Source organism: Ammodytes marinus (genome assembly GCF_949987685.1).
Source record: "Ammodytes marinus genome assembly, chromosome: 23".
In the NCBI taxonomy this organism is placed as follows: domain Eukaryota; kingdom Metazoa; phylum Chordata; class Actinopteri; order Uranoscopiformes; family Ammodytidae; genus Ammodytes; species Ammodytes marinus.
In genome coordinates, this window is record NC_137227.1 from 22683432 (window position 1) to 22698194 (window position 14763).

At 41.5% G+C, this 14763-nt stretch overlaps 1 protein-coding gene across 1 annotated transcript in view; it reads right to left on the reverse strand.

Moving 5' to 3' along the window:
• atp1b2a (ATPase Na+/K+ transporting subunit beta 2a) overlaps window positions 1-14763 on the reverse strand; it is a gene marked incomplete at its 3' end in the record, with an annotated part of 41969 nt that overhangs the window by 15276 nt on the left and 11930 nt on the right. The window lies entirely within an intron of this gene.

A 14763-nucleotide genomic window follows, 5' to 3' on the forward strand; every position in this document is an offset into this window, starting at 1 on the left:
GGGTCCACCCTTTCCAGTGCTCCTACAGCTCTGTAAAAAATCAGGGAAGCTAAAAAAAAAATCTTTTTAATTACCAGCACTTCAAATTTAAAGATTTCCAAACTTTTGTCCAAAAAGTTTTTTGCCCAATTATGGGGTCCGGTTTCTAGCATAAAGACCTTGTGAGGTCCAATTGTACACACACATATTACTAGCACAAAAACGTTGTGAGGTCCACTTGTACACACATATTTCTAGTCTTTATATCTTCACGAGGCTCAAAGAAACTAGCAGAAGACATTAGTAATTTCCATTGTTTCAATTTTATTCTCAAAGAATAACATTTTTTTGGTTGAACTCCTGAACAAAACCAACTGACGAGTCGTTGAACACAAAAGTGAGCTAAGTTAGCTTCCTTAGCTTGTTCTTATATTTTAAAGCTATGTTTTTGCTGTTTTCACTAAAAGACGAAATAAACACTTGAAGATAATAAGCTTGAAGATAATACTCGGGAGTTGGGTTAGTGGTGCAGTGGTTACTGGTTTGATGGTGTAGTGAAGTGTCAATTTGAAATGTGTTTTGAGAATAAAGTTCGGATAAACATGTCTCAAAAGAAAAAAATAACAAAAGGTTAAACGTTTTCCCACCATGACATTCAGGGAAAGGTGGATAAGAGCGAAAACAACTGTTCACTGAAGTTTCCGTCTCATGGCAGAGATTCGATTTTTTATGAAATATTTGACGGCTTTCCAGTCTCTGGTTTCAAGGACTTCTGATTCTGCAGCAACGCAACTTTCACAGTCACGTTTACCTGGTACTTGGTTCCTTCTGATAAACTTCCCCAGATGCCTTTCCACTGCAGCACTTTCCTCTTGTGTCCAGCTTCGCTTTTTTACAGTTTTTTTGCCTAATGAGACAGAGTGCATTTTAATTATCAGATCATTACAGCAACATGTATGTTTTCTGGATTTAATGCTAATATACTGGTTAAGAAGCCACAGCGACTACAGGATCAACAACACAACTACTGCATGGAGATGGAAAGGAGTAAGATAGATGTGGTCAGAAGGTTTGGCCTAATCAGTGAGATAGAGCTATTTCAGAAGAGAGGAACATGGATCGTCCTGTGTGAATTCACCATACGAAAGTTCACATGAGACATTTACTTTGCCATTTCTATTCTGCACTGTAGTCTACACAATTGGTGCATTTATAGGGTTGCCTGATTCATATACAATCTGGTTTTACATAGGACAAATCGTACCCACTGAACTACATAAGGATGGAAGCACTCATCATTTTGTTATATTTTATTTTATTTGTTAATATGGGCCTGTTTTCGGTGTCTTGTTGCACTTGGCTGGCTCAAATCATAGACGGAGATTAATGTCAATAATGACGTTTAACAAATATTTGTCTCCTATCTGCAAACAAAAGTTAGCAATAGGGTTCCGCAGTGTTTTGTGCGAATCTGACGACACGACAGTGAGCCATCCTTATTGAAAAGGTGATAAGGGACCTAAAGGATGAAAAAAGGCGCACTGACCCACAATTGGATCCAAATTGTGTGCTCTGAGCTCACCTCTCTTTCTTGCAGACTCTCTTCCTTCCGCCTCTGTCTCACAGGCATCTAGGTGAAGACAATACATAATTCAGTAAAGCTAAACAGATATTGATTTAAAATATTAAGTAGCTGTGAGTTGACTGTATTAGGATATTGATAATAGAGAACTTGTAACTTATTGAGCAGCACTGTCTCCGGATGATGTGCCATCCAATGTATGACTTCAAAGTCTTATAATTATGTAATTTGAAGCATATACAGGTATGGTGCATGTCACAGTATATTAACATTCCTTAAACTTGTTGTTCTACTTTAAGAAAGTGTATTGTGCAAACTAAAACCTTTTTCTCTACTCTAGAAACAACACTTCTGTGAAATACAATAAAACCAAGCCATGCAAAGTGAAAATAAAAACGGATTTATAGTGCAGTTAGAGTAAAGGCAGGGCAGGATGTATCTGTAAATCAACCATAACACAATTTAATAAAATCAAGGGTAACAAACTTTGTCGACAGGCTCTTCTATATTTCTGTAAGAGCAAGATATAAAATGTTATGGACATTACAACGAGACACTAAGGGAACTCGGATTAGTCCGCCGGCCTGCGATCACACCGGACTCGACTGCTACCCCTCCCCTGAAAAGGAGGCGTCACAAGCAGTGTGCAAGGAAACAGAATAGGGGCAAGCACGCATGTATCCGGGCTAGGCTAGCAGCTAGTCCAACCCGCCCAGCCATACCCTCCATCATCCTGGCTAATGTACGATCCTTGGACCACAAAATGGATCATATACAACTGCTGAGATCAGTGTATCGGACAGTAAATAACTGCTGTGTGCTTGTTTTCACTGAAACATGGCTTAATGATAACACCCCCGACTCCGCTGTACAACTGGAGCAGCTAACATACAATCGAGCATACAGAGCCCTCATAAATGGGGATAATAATAATTGCTATTATTCCTCTTTTTTTTTTTTACAGTCTTCAATATCAAGTAATCTTCGGGGTTTAATAAAGTTTAATCAATCAATAACTCAAAACCAAATAAAGAACAATGAGATGCACATACCTTCCTTCTCCTGTAAACAGTCCATGTCTTCTTCTGAACCCTCCATCTCCTGTGAACTCTTCTGCGAACACTCTATAGCAGCAGTCTCACCCCGTCTACAGCTCTTTGGACAGCCTAAGGAGTAGCCGCAGCAAAAGACAACAGCAGCCCAGAAATTAAAAGGAGAGGTTCAGCAAGTCTGTTCTGTCTGTGGCTACCAGACTCTAACACACATGTAGCTCCAGAACTTTGCACTTCACTGATTTATACATGTCTGCTATCTTTTAAGTGTGTTCTTAACTTGTCTTTTTATAAAAATTTAAAGAAAAATCTTGTGTGACAATCTTCAATATCAAATTATATTAGGGGTTTAATAAAGTTGAAATCAATTAATCAATCAATAACTCAAAACTAAATACAGAACAATGAGATGCACTTACCTTCCTTCTCCTGTGATCCGTCCATGTCTTCCTCTGAACCCTCCATCTCCTGTGAACTCTTCTGCGAACACTCTATAGCAGCAGTCTCACCCCGTCTACAGCTCTTTGGACAGCCTAAGGAGTAGCCGCAGCAAAAGACAACAGCAGCCCAGAAATTAAAAGGAGAGGTTCAGCAAGTCTGTTCTGTCTGTGGCTACCAGACTCTAACACACATGTAGCTCCAGAACTTTGCACTTCACTGATTTATACATGTCAGCTATCTTTTAAGTGTGTTCTTAACTTGTCTTTTTATAAAAATTTTAGGAAAAATCTTGTGTGACAATCTTCAATATCAAATTATCTTAGGGGTTTAATAAAGTTGAAATCAATTAATCAATCAATAACTCAAAACTAAATACAGAACAATGAGATGCACATACCTTCCTTCTCCTGTGATCCGTCCATGTCTTCCTCTGAACCCTCCATCTCCTCTGAACTCTTCTGCGAACACTCTATATCAACAGTCTCTAAAATGATAGACAGAAAATGTGTTATACATAATTTGTAATCGACCACAAACATCCTCATTTTGTAAAGCCTACTACAGTCACCACTGAATATGCAACAATGCGGTACCTAAGTGCCAGAGATGTAAAACTCAAATATTAATTAATTGACGGTGCATCTGAGAAAATTATTATTTTACAAAATTGGATTTATGCACTCCATCCTTCCCATAGACACTGGCTAAATGAATTAAAACCCTATACTAGTACACCTCAAAAAAATTATGAGCTATGAGTGTGAGGAGGAATTACCATTCACATCAAGCTGGATCTCATCCAGACTCTTGCCCTTGTATTCTCCTAGCCTTCCCTGTTCTAATGCCAGGAGAACTTTGCTTATTTTGGCCAACTGTAGGGTACCCTCTGGAAGGCGGTAGTGCTGCCTGTGGACAGCAATGTTATGTCCAAGGAAATCCGCCAACTGGTCAAGTTCTGTTGTTTTGAGATTGAGGACAGCTGAGAGAGTGGCAATGTGTTTTCTTAATTTTGTTGAGGTAAGCGCCTGGGGATTTCTGATGTCTTCACATTCCTTCACAAACTGCCGAATGCAGTCTGATCCCCGGAGGTAGTGGATAGAATGGGGCCCCATAAGGCAAGACTAGAAAAGAGTGTGTAACACTGGCTTCCTGAAAGGGAACTTTGAAAAAAGATATTTCAGCTCATAGAAGTAGATTCTTTTCAAAATACCCTTGTTAGACTTGCACCTGCTCAGGAAGCTTCAAATTGCATCTCCAGAAATGTGAGTTTAGATATTGAAAGGTGTTTTCTTAATGAAGTTAAATCAATTTCATGTAGATAAAAACGGGAGGGCCCCATAAGGCAAGACTAGAAAAGAGTGTAACACTGGCCTCCTGACAGGGAACTTGAAAGACAGATTTCAGTCTCAGGGGCCCCACAAGTACATAACAAGAAATGTACGACAGTGCGATGTTACACTGCTCCTGCACTATATCCCGCTTAGTATTTCTGACTGGAATACTTTTGTAAAATGAGAAGTCAAAATCCTGCTGAATTGCTAATTTACTTAACAATCTGAGTTTACGACTGCATGGGGTAGTTCGTGAACAAACATGATGACTTTGAAAATCCGGAATGTAACACAGTTTCAGGAAGCAGTGTCATCACTTCGCTATTACCTGTGTCCCAACATTATCCGCAAAATCGGACTCGGTAGGTGAAGTGTCTTCTGCAGCAGGGAGCTTCTTGGTCTCTACTTCCACTGCAGGAAACGGACTGATCGGCACCTGGAATATGAGATCAAAACACAATGTATTCAGAGAAAACCGATATAAAGCACTTTATTTTGATCGTTTTACGGTAAACACGTTAATTTATGTGAAAACGGTTGCTGAACAGCACAGAACCTAAAACCAAGCACATGACATGATCCCATGTAGAGGTATCAGCACATCTCAGGACAAATACAAGAGGATGCAGTGGATATTTTCAAAATACCCTTGTCAATCTTGCACCTGCTCAGGAAGCTTCAAATTGCATCTCCAGAAATTTGAGTTTAGATATTGAAAGGTGTTTTCTTAATGAAGTTAAATCAATTTCATGTAGATAAAAACGGGAGGGCCCCATAAGGCAAGACTAGAAAAGAGTGTGTAACACTGGCCTCCTGACAGGGAACTTGAAAGACAGATTTCATTTTCAGGGGCCCCACAAGGACAAAACAAGAAATGTACGACAGTGCGATGTTACACTGCTCCTGCACTATATCCCGCTTAGTATTTCTGACTGGAATACTTTTGTAAAATGAGACGTCAACATCCTCCTGAATTGCTAATTTACTGAACAATCCGAGTTTAGGACTGCATGTGGCAGTTCGTGAACAAACATGATGATTGAAAATCCCCCAAGGAATGTCACAGTTTCAAGAAGCAGTGTCATCACTTCGCTATTACCTGTGTCCCAACATTATCCGCAAAATCGGACTCGGTAGGTGAAGTGTCTTCTGCAGCAGGGAGCTTCTTGGTCTCTACTTCCACTGCAGGAAACGGACTGATCGGCACCTGGAATATGAGATCAAAACACAATGTATTCAGAGGAAACCGATATAAAGCACTTTATTTTGATTGTTTTACGGTAAACACGTTAATTCATGTGAAAACGGTTGCTGAACAGCACAGAACCTAAAACCAAGCACATGACATGATCCCATGTAGAGGTATCAGCACATCTCAGGACAAATACAAGAGGATGCAGTGGATATTTTCAAAATACCCTTGTCAATCTTGCACCTGCTCAGGAAGCTTCAAATTGCATATCTAGAAACTTGCGTTTAGATATTGACAAGTGTTTTCTTAATGAAGTAAAATCAAATTCACCTAGATAAAAACGGGAGGGCCCCATAAGGCAAGACTAGAAAAGAGTGTGTAACACTGGCTTCCTGAAAGGGAACTTTGAAAAAAGATATTTCAGCTCATAGAAGTAGATTCTTTTCAAAATACCCTTGTTAGACTTGCACCTGCTCAGGAAGCTTCAAATTGTATCTCCAGAAATGTGAGTTTAGATATTGAAAGGTGTTTTCTTAATGAAGTAAAATCAAATTCACCTAGATAAAAACGGGAGGGCCCCATAAGGCAAGACTAGAAAAGAGTGTGTAACACTGGCCTCCTGACAGGGAACTTGAAAGACAGATTTCATTTTCAGGGGCCCCACAAGGACAAAACAAGAAATGTACGACAGTTCGATGTTACACTGCTCCTGCACTATATCCCGCTTAGTATTTCTGACTGGAATACTTTTGTAAAATGAGAAGTCAAAATCCTGCTGAATTGCTAATTTACTTAACAATCTGAGTTTAGGACTGCATGGGGTAGTTCGTGAACAAACATGATGACTTTGAAAATCCGGAATGTAACACAGTTTCAGGAAGCAGTGTCATCCCTTCGCTATTACCTGTGTCCCAACATTATCCGCAAAATCGGACTCGGTAGGTGAAGTGTCTTCTGCAGCAGGGAGCTTCTTGGTCTCTACTTCCACTGCAGGAAACGGACTGATCGGCACCTGGAATATGAGATCAAAACACAATGTATTCAGAGGAAACCGATATAAAGCACTTTATTTTGATTGTTTTACGGTAAACACGTTAATTTATGTGAAAACGGTTGCTGAACAGCACAGAACCTAAAACCAAGCACATGACATGATCCCATGTAGAGGTATCAGCACATCTCAGGACAAATACAAGAGGATGCAGTGGATATTTTCAAAATACCCTTGTCAATCTTGCACCTGCTCAGGAAGCTTCAAATTACATATCTAGAAACTTGAGTTTAGATATTGAAAGGTGTTTTCTTAATGAAGTTAAATCAATTTCATGTAGATAAAAACGGGAGGGCCCCATAAGGCAAGACTAGAAAAGAGTGTGCAACACTGGCTTCCTGAAAGGGAACTTTGAAAAAAGATATTTCAGCTCATAGAAGTAGATTCTTTTCAAAATACCCTTGTTAGACTTGCACCTGCTCAGGAAGCTTCAAATTGCATCTCCAGAAATTTGAGTTTAGATATTGAAAGGTGTTTTCTTAATGAAGTTAAATCAATTTCATGTAGATAAAAACGGGAGGGCCCCATAAGGCAAGACTAGAAAAGAGTGTGTAACACTGGCCTCCTGACAGGGAACTTGAAAGACAGATTTCATTTTCAGGGGCCCCACAAGGACAAAACAAGAAATGTACGACAGTGCGATGTTACACTGCTCCTGCACTATATCCCGCTTAGTATTTCTGACTGGAATACTTTTGTAAAACTTGAGTTTAGATATTGACAAGTGTTTTCTTAATGAAGTAAAATCAAATTCACCTAGATAAAAACGGGAGGGCCCCATAAGGCAAGACTAGAAAAGAGTGTGAAAACACTGGCTTCCTGAAAGGGAACTTTGAAAAAAGATATTTCAGCTCATAGAAGTAGATTCTTTTCAAAATACCCTTGTTAGACTTGCACCTGCTCAGGAAGCTTCAAATTGCATCTCCAGAAATGTGAGTTTAGATATTGAAAGGTGTTTTCTTAATGAAGTAAAATCAAATTCACCTAGATAAAAACGGGAGGGCCCCATAAGGCAAGACTAGAAAAGAGTGTGTAACACTGGCCCCCTGACAGGGAACTTGAAAGACAGATTTCATTTTCAGGGGCCCCACAAGGACAAAACAAGAAATGTACGACAGTGCGATGTTACACTGCTCCTGCACTATATCCCGCTTAGTATTTCTGACTGGAATACTTTTGTAAAATGAGACGTCAACATCCTCCTGAATTGCTAATTTACTGAACAATCCGAGTTTAGGACTGCATGTGGCAGTTCGTGAACAAACATGATGATTGAAAATCCCCCAAGGAATGTCACAGTTTCAAGAAGCAGTGTCATCACTTCGCTATTACCTGTGTCCCAACATTATCCGCAAAATCGGACTCGGTAGGTGAAGTGTCTTCTGCAGCAGGGAGCTTCTTGGTCTCTACTTCCACTGCAGGAAACGGACTGATCGGCACCTGGAATATGAGATCAAAACACAATGTATTCAGAGGAAACCGATATAAAGCACTTTATTTTGATCGTTTTACGGTAAACACGTTAATTCATGTGAAAACGGTTGCTGAACAGCACAGAACCTAAAACCAAGCACATGACATGATCCCATGTAGAGGTATCAGCACATCTCAGGACAAATACAAGAGGATGCAGTGGATATTTTCAAAATACCCTTGTCAATCTTGCACCTGCTCAGGAAGCTTCAAATTGCATATCTAGAAACTTGCGTTTAGATATTGACAAGTGTTTTCTTAATGAAGTAAAATCAAATTCACCTAGATAAAAACGGGAGGGCCCCATAAGGCAAGACTAGAAAAGAGTGTGTAACACTGGCTCCCTGAAAGGGAACTTTGAAAAAAGATATTTCAGCTCATAGAAGTAGATTCTTTTCAAAATACCCTTGTTAGACTTGCACCTGCTCAGGAAGCTTCAAATTGCATCTCCAGAAATGTGAGTTTAGATATTGAAAGGTGTTTTCTTAATGAAGTAAAATCAAATTCACCTAGATAAAAACGGGAGGGCCCCATAAGGCAAGACTAGAAAAGAGTGTGTAACACTGGCCTCCTGACAGGGAACTTGAAAGACAGATTTCATTTTCAGGGGCCCCACAAGGACAAAACAAGAAATGTACGACAGTTCGATGTTACACTGCTCCTGCACTATATCCCGCTTAGTATTTCTGACTGGAATACTTTTGTAAAATGAGAAGTCAAAATCCTGCTGAATTGCTAATTTACTTAAAGCGGCAACGAGTAACATTTAAATATCTTTTAAACAGCCTCATGTTTCCTCTCATAATCATAAATTACCTTTAACAACAAACGAGACCATCAGTGCAAAGAAAGACGTTTTTATATAGTTTTTATTACTGCATTTGATCTGGTCGTACACCCAGTCCGATTTTCGGTTCACGCGTGCATGCTCTATGGTCACATATCCGTATTGGTCGCAGATTTCAGTGTGGCGCAGGAACGTGATTTGAGAAGCCTATCACTCCAGGTGAGGGAAGGGGATAGGGAGACCAGATCCCAATTCACCAGATGTGGGACAAAGACTACGTTTGTGCGGGACAATGCGGGACAAAGTGCCGTTTTTTTAGCAAAAAAACTCGTGTCACCACTGGTAATGCCAGAGACACGGCTTTCTATATTAAAAAAACACTATCTTTAGATCAGCGCGCAGCAGTTAAGTTAGCTACTGTTAAACAAATAGAGCATTAAGGCTTCGGCTTCACATTAAAAACATTTCACTGGCTTCACATTAGCATTTCACTTGACAAACGTGAGTTGGCTTTTATTTTGAAGTAACAGGAAGACAAACGTTGAAGCACTGCAGGCAGCACCTTCACAGAGCCACTGAGCCCAGCAGCCCGATACACACACACACACAGACCAATACACACACAGACAAACGGAGACTGCTGTCTCCTCACAGCTATCGGATAAATGCCAGATTATAAAACACGCATTTAAAAAGGGGGGCTCACTTTCAATAACAATGCTTCTAACTTCTAGGGTGACCAGATCGCATTTCCATTACTTTTCACACGTCCCGCAAATTGAGACGTTGTCCCGCGGGAGCCTTGTTTGAGACAGTTATTTGTCGTCATAATGACTAACGGGGCTGAACCATCAAAGAAAAAAAAGAAAATGCAATGTAGAAAAGCTAAAAGGGAGAGTGATAGGCGGGCGGGAGGGCGTTGCCAAGCAACCTATACACAATTTCACGGAGTGAACCTAGACTGCAGTGTTTACTCCTAAATGAATGAGCGGTAGCCTACTAAAACAAAGTTTACTTTGCCTCACCAGCATCATCAGATGACCATTATTCATCTGAAATAGTCATTATTTACAACAACATAAACACATTACCTCATCGTGATCCATTCTAACTAACTGCCGTCTCTCGTTCATTCGCTTTGTGTGGGGACACATACTCGTTCAGCTCCGTGAGAGGTGACAATGGATCAACTCATTGCAATCAGGTGTAGTTGATGCTGTGTCACTAACCACTCTCACCGAGCCGAAAAGAGTCCGGTGCCCTCACACTTTCAACACACGGACACGGCACGCACTATATTGCTTCCTGATTATTTGAATCTTGCACCCCCTGCACGAGCTTCACGACAGCTGGCGTCGTAAAAATACTACCGCTTTTGTTCAAAGGTGTCGCCAACGTGCCGACTTACTCGTTGTAGCTTTAACAATCTGAGTTTAGGACTGCATGGGGTAGTTCGTGAACAAACATGATGACTTTGAAAATCCGGAATGTAACACAGTTTCAGGAAGCAGTGTCATCACTTCGCTATTACCTGTGTCCCAACATTATCCGCAAAATCGGACTCGGTAGGTGAAGTGTCTTCTGCAGCAGGGAGCTTCTTGGTCTCTACTTCCACTGCAGGAAACGGACTGATCGGCACCTGGAATATGAGATCAAAACACAATGTATTCAGAGGAAACCGATATAAAGCACTTTATTTTGATTGTTTTACGGTAAACACGTTAATTTATGTGAAAACGGTTGCTGAACAGCACAGAACCTAAAACCAAGCGCATGACATGATCCCATGCAGAGGCATCAGCACATCTCAGGACAAATACAAGAGGATGCAGTGGATATTTTCAAAATACCCTTGTCAATCTTGCACCTGCTCAGGAAGCTTCAAATTACATATCTAGAAACTTGAGTTTAGATATTGACAAGTGTTTTCTTAATGAAGTAAAATCAAATTCACCTAGATAAAAACGGGAGGGCCCCATAAGGCAAGACTAGAAAAGAGTGTGCAACACTGGCTTCCTGAAAGGGAACTTTGAAAAAAGATATTTCAGCTCATAGAAGTAGATTCTTTTCAAAATACCCTTGTTAGACTTGCACCTGCTCAGGAAGCTTCAAATTGCATCTCCAGAAATTTGAGTTTAGATATTGAAAGGTGTTTTCTTAATGAAGTTAAATCAATTTCATGTAGATAAAAACGGGAGGGCCCCATAAGGCAAGACTAGAAAAGAGTGTGTAACACTGGCCTCCTGACAGGGAACTTGAAAGACAGATTTCATTTTCAGGGGCCCCACAAGGACAAAACAAGAAATGTACGACAGTGCGATGTTACACTGCTCCTGCACTATATCCCGCTTAGTATTTCTGACTGGAATACTTTTGTAAAATGAGACGTCAACATCCTCCTGAATTGCTAATTTACTGAACAATCCGAGTTTAGGACTGCATGTGGCAGTTCGTGAACAAACATGATGATTGAAAATCCCCCAAGGAATGTCACAGTTTCAAGAAGCAGTGTCATCACTTCGCTATTACCTGTGTCCCAACATTATCCGCAAAATCGGACTCGGTAGGTGAAGTGTCTTCTGCAGCAGGGAGCTTCTTGGTCTCTACTTCCACTGCAGGAAACGGACTGATCGGCACCTGGAATATGAGATCAAAACACAATGTATTCAGAGGAAACCGATATAAAGCACTTTATTTTGATTGTTTTACGGTAAACACGTTAATTCATGTGAAAACGGTTGCTGAACAGCACAGAACCTAAAACCAAGCACATGACATGATCCCATGCAGAGGCATCAGCACATCTCAGGACAAATACAAGAGGATGCAGTGGATATTTTCAAAATACCCTTGTCAATCTTGCACCTGCTCAGGAAGCTTCAAATTGCATATCTAGAAACTTGAGTTTAGATATTGACAAGTGTTTTCTTAATGAAGTAAAATTTTTATTTATTTATTTAACCTTTATTTACCCAGGCAAGCAAATTAAGAACAAAATTCTTATTTTCAAGTGCAGCCTGAAGGGGAAGGGGGAGGGGAGTGCTAAAAGTGAAAACAAGGTTATATATATATATTACACTTTTACAAAAATATATAAAATACACTTTAAAAAAATTCAATATAATACAATACAATAAAATAAACAGTTAATCAATAGGGTATGACAAGAAGGGCTACTAGCAGGTGCAGGAGTCAACTAAGATTTTATGCAGATTTAGTTTGAAGACAGAGAGAGAGGTGAAGACAGAAAGTTTAAGGGTGTTTTGAAGGGTGTACCAGTCAAAGGCTGCAGCGAACCGGAAGGCACTGCGTCCAAAGACAGTGCGGACTGTGGGGATGGAGAGGTTGATGAAAGCACTGGACCTTAGATTACGGGCAGGGTGGGAGAGGTGTAGAAGAGAAGAGAGGTAGAGAGGTGTTATGCCGAGAATGGATTTGTAGATGAGCAGAAACCAGTGATGGAGCCGTCTGGTGTGAAGGGAAGTCCAGTCTACCAGGTTGTAGAGGTCACAGTGGTGAGTGGTGAATGGAGCCCCTGTAGCAAAGCGGATGGCAGAATGGTGGAGTGGGTCCAATTTGCTGAGAGTGGAGTGAGATGCAGTTCTGTAGATGGTGTCACAGTAATCAAAAATGGGCAGGATGGTCATTTTGACGAGTGTGTGTTTGGCTGCATGAGTGAAGGAGGCCTTATTGCGGTAAAGGAAGCTCAGACGAGCTTTGACTTTTGATTGTAGGTGCTTGATGTGGGTGGTGAATGAGAGGGATGAATCCAGCCAGAGGCCAAGGTATTTGTAACAAGAAACAAATTCTAGTTCAGAGCCGTCGGCACAGAGGATTTTTGGGACAGAGGTGGGAGCGTGTTTCCGGTCAAAGATAATGCATTTGTTTTTTTTGGTGTTGAGGAGAAGATGAAGGCTATGGAAATGCTGTTCTACAGAAGTGAGACTGTGTTGTAGTGTGGCCGCCACAGAGGGGAGAGAAGGGCCCTCTGAGTATATGATGGTGTCATCAGCATATAGGTGGATCTTGGAGTTGCCTGCATTCCTGGTTATATTGTTAATGTAGATGGAGAATAGTGTTGGGCCTAAAATCGAACCCTGTGGCACCCCTTTGGTGATGGTGAGAGGGGCCGATTTAACTTGCTGGACTCGGTGGATTAAGTAGCTGGCAAACCAATTGCAGGAGTGTGGTGAAAGACCGATGCTGGAAAGCCTCTGTAGGAGGATGGGATGGATGACAGAGTCAAAGGCCTTAGAGAGGTCAATGAAGGCAGCGATGCAGGTCTGCTTGGAGTCCAGAGAGGAAACAATATCATCGAGGACCTTCAGCGTGGCTGTGATGCACCCATGGCCTGGCCGGAACCCAGACTGCAAGTTGGACAGGATGTTGTTGGAGGTTAAGAAGTGGCTAAGCTGTTTATGTACCAGTTTCTCTAAGACCTTAGCCAGGCACGGCAGGATGGAAATAGGCCTATAACAGTTGGGATCAGAGCTGGAACCTCCTTTGAAGAGAGGGAAGACAAGTGCGGATTTCCAGTCTACAGGGAAGATGGACAGTTCCAGAGACATGTTGAAAAGCTGTGTGATGGGGACAGCAATGACAGGAGCAGCAGCTTTTAAAAACATAGGCGCGAGCCCGTCAGAGCCAGCTGACTTGTTGGAGTCCAGTTTGGTGAGATTCTCTAGGACTTCCGCGGTCGTAATGGGTCTGAAGGAGAAAGTGCCAGAGCTGGAGGTTGTAGGTGAAGGTGAAAGTGAAGGAGCAGCAGTGGAGGGCTTAGTAGGGAAAACATGAGCTGAGTTAACAAAATGCTGATTGAAAAGTGAGGCCATATGAGACTTGTCAGTAACAACAATGTCACCAAAGGTCATTGCATCGGGAAGGTGGGGTGAAGTGAGCTTGTTTTCCATGGACTTAACCGTTTTCCAAAACTTCCTGGGGTCAGAGCCGCAGGATGCAAATTTGTCCAGAAAATGAGTGACTTTAGCTTTTCTGACGGCCTGAGTGCTTTTATTTCTGCATTGCCGAAAGGCAAGCCAATCAGCAGGAGACTGGGAGGAACGGGCTTTCTGCCATAAGGTGTTCTTCTGGCGAATTAAAGCAGCCAAATCACTTGAAAACCAGGGCTGAAACGATCCTTGATCCGTAATTTTAAGAGTGGAGCGTGTTTATTGATGATCTGACTGAAAGTTGATTTGAAAAAGGACCAGGCCTCCTCCATAGTAGGGAGAGTATTAATTGTGTCCCAGCTCACTGCAGCAGTGTCGTGGAGAAAGGCTTCCAGGTCAAAGTTCTTCAGGGAACGTTTGGAGACGATCACAGGTGGGCGCTTAGCTGAGGAGGCGGAGCGCGTGCAGGCAATAGCACAATGATCACTCAGATCTTGACTGAAAACACCAGATGTATAATTAAAGGGGGCGTTCGTTAGTATAACGTCTATCAGCGTAGCAGATGAAGGAGATTTTAGATTGAGTCTGGTGGGCTCAAATTGCTGAACAACCCGATCTGGGGGGTTAGTCATGTCCCAATTCAAGTCCCCCAATAAAATGAACTCGGAGGAGATGTGTGGGGCCAGAAGTTCACTGAGAATAGTTAAAGAACAAAGTGGGGCAGAGGGTGGTCTGTAGCAGACATCAACAGAGAGAGAGAAATTGTTGCACAGTTTGATCTTTAACACTAGCAGTTCAAGTAGCTTAGGAACAGATTTTGACAGAGCAACAGTACATTGCAGATGATCTTTAACATACAGAGCAACACCACCTCCTTTAGTTGCTCTGTCCTGCCGAAATACATTATAACCCGGGATGAAAATGTCAGGATTGGCAATGCTTTTTTTAAGCCATGATTCAGAAATAGCAAGAACATCAGGTGTAAC